Raw genomic sequence first — 3,275 nt, forward strand, 5'->3', positions numbered from 1 at the left:
CTTGATACCAAAACCAGGCAAAGACATCACTCAAAAGGAAAACTACAGACCAATATCTCTCATGAATACAGATGCAAAAATCTTCAACAAAATCCTAGCCAGTAGACTCCAACAGCATATCAAAAAACTCATTCATTTTGACCAAATGGGGTTCATATCAAGTATGTAAAGATGGTTCAAAATTAGAAAAACAATCAACGTCAACCACCACATAAATAAAACAAAGGAGAAGGACCACATGTTCATATCAATCGATGCAGAAAAGGTATTTGATAAAATCCAACACTCATTCCTGAAAAATAGGAACAGAGGGGACATTCCTCAACATAATAAAGGGCATCTATGCAAAAAACAACAGCCAATATTATTCTCAATGGAGAGAGACTGAAACCATTCCCCTTGTGAACAGGGGCCAGACGAAGATGCCATCTATCACCACTTCTATTCAACATTGTATTGGAAGTCCTAGCCAGGGCCATAAGGCAAGAAGGGGAAATCAAAGGCATCGAAATTGGTAAGGAAGAAGTCAAGCTATCCCTATTTGCTGATGATGTGATCCTATACCTAGAAAACCCAAGTGACTCAGTCAAAAATCTACTGCAACTAATTGAGAGATTTAGCATCATGGTAGGATACAAGATCAATATCCAAATATCAGTTGGATTCCTCTACACCAGCAAAGAGATTACTGAAAAAGAAATAAGGAAATCAATACCATTTACAATAACCAAAAACCAAACTCTCTGCTGTCGAGTTGGATCTGACTCATAGAGACCCCTCCCTGGGTTTCTGAGGCAGTATCACTATGGAAGTAGATTGCCTAACCTTCTTTCCATGGAGTGGCTGGTAGGTTTGAACCGCCAGCCTTCTGGTTATCCGTCAAATGCCTTAGCCAAAATAATAAAATACTTGGGAATAAATCTTACCAGGGACACAAAAGATGTGTACAAAGAAAACTATAAAAGACTACTTCAAGAAACCATAAGATAGCTATATAAATGGAAAAACATACCATCATCGTGGATAGGAAGATTGAACATTGTGAAAATGTCAATTCTACCCAAAGCATACTATACATTCAATGCAATTCCAATCCAGATCATATCAACATTCTTTAAGGATATGGAAAAACCAGTCACTCACTTTATATTGAAAGGAAAGTGACCTCGGATAAGCAAAGCATTATTGAAGAAGAAGAAAGTAGGAGGTCTCGCACTCCAAGATCTTAAAACCTACTCTACAGCCACACTAGTCAAAAGTGCCTGCCTGGTATTGGTACAATGACAGACACATAGACCAATGGAATAGAATTGAGAGCCCAGAAATAGATCCATTGACCTATGGTCAGCTGATCTTTGACAAAGGGCTGAAATCTATTCAAAGGAGAAGAGATCGTCTGCTTAACAAATGGTGGTGGCAAAACTGTATAGCCATTTGCAGAAAAATGAAACAAGATCTGTACCTCACACCATATACAATATAACTAACTCCAGATGGATCAAAGACTTAAATATGAAACTTAAAACTATAAAGCTCCTCAAGGAAAAGCTAGGGGCAAATTTAGGGGCCCACTAGCCACTCCTTGGAAGGAAGATGGGGCAATCTACTTCCGCAGTGATACTGCCTCGGCAATCCAAGGAGGGGTCACTATGAGATGGGTCCAACTTGACACCACACAACAGCACAACAATATATGGCATAAATAAACTATCAAGCATAACCCAAAATACACAAACAGCAGAAGATAAGCTAGATGAATGGGACATTTTATGTGGTTCCAAAGACTTCTCCAAAAGAGTCAAAAGAGAACCTACTGATTGGGAAAATATATTTGGCAATGACATATCTGACAAGGGACTTATCTCTAGAATTTATAGAAAACTCCAATGCCTCAACAACAAAAAGACAAATAATCCAATTAAAAAATGGGCAGGAGACATGAAGAGACATTTCACCAAAGAGAATATTCAGGCAGCCAAAAAACATATGAAGAAATGCTCATGATCATTAGCCATTAGAGAGATGCAAATGAAAACAACAATGAGATACTATCTTGCTCCAGCACTAGTAGCAAAGTTCAACAAGACAGAAAATAACAAATGCTGGCAAGGATGCAGAGAGATTGAGACTCTCATACATTGCTGGTGGGACTGTAAAATGATACAACCACTGTGGAAAGCAGTATGGTGATTCCTTAAAAAGTTGGAATTAGAAATACATTTGCGTTAGGCTGGGTTCTCTGGAGAAGCAAAACCAGTAAAGCTTATATATACATATAGAAAAAGGGAAATTTATTTTAGGAAAATGGCTCACACATTTATAGAAGCTGGCAAGTCCCAAGGTCTTGGAACAAACATCAAGCTGGAGGCTTTTCCTGACTCACAGAGCTGCAGGGGCTGACGAGCTCAAGGTTGGCAGGCAGTATGCTGGCTGTTGACTCCAATGAATGATGAATCCAAGATCTCTAGGCCGAATGGTGGATTGTTTGCTCACGGATAGTTGTAGGCAGCACAGCAAGGTCCTGATCCACAGAAGAGTGTCTCTTTTCCAGGATGTCCATAACTATATTGGAAGCAGGCCACACTCCTAGGGAAACTCCCTTTCAATGGATTGGCCGCTCAAAACATATACATCTGATCCCATCATGGGAAAAACCACATCACAGTTGCTTAAACCACACAGAATTGTGGTCCAGCCAAGTTGACACACAGCTCCAACTATTACAGTCCATCCCTTGTCAACTTGGCAGTTGTACACATCTTCTTAAACATACATAATCTCTAAATAAGGACAATTATAAATTCATATTTGCACCTAACATGATATGCTAACACACGTACAACTGAAACACATTAACCTTATTTACATTTGACAGTTCATAACAAAAGGAAACAAAAATATGTGATGCACATATACAACGAAGAAATGTAACAATCACAGTTCTCATTTCTGCACCTGGTCACATGGTCGTAGTTGATATTCATAACTACCTTCTTCCAACACCCATTCTGTATTTCCCTTGCTTTCAGCAAGCACCTTAGCTGGTTGTGGTCCTTTGCCTGGTCAGGTGACCCAAACCTTCATTCCTGAAGGATCTGGGCCATTAGTAGTCATATCAGAATTGGGTTGCTGTGATTTTCCATGGACTTTAATCACTGAATATGGTACTACTAAGAGATGTCCTAAAGAATCTCCTGTATTCCAGACATATTCTTCTTTACCTCCATTATGTACTGTCAATCCAATTTCCCCTTGGTAATCAGGATTTGTCACAC

This window comes from Orycteropus afer, unplaced genomic scaffold, assembly GCF_000298275.1.
Source record: "Orycteropus afer afer isolate SDZICR_OR568_19922 unplaced genomic scaffold, OryAfe1.0 scaffold00175, whole genome shotgun sequence".
Lineage (NCBI taxonomy): Eukaryota > Metazoa > Chordata > Mammalia > Tubulidentata > Orycteropodidae > Orycteropus > Orycteropus afer.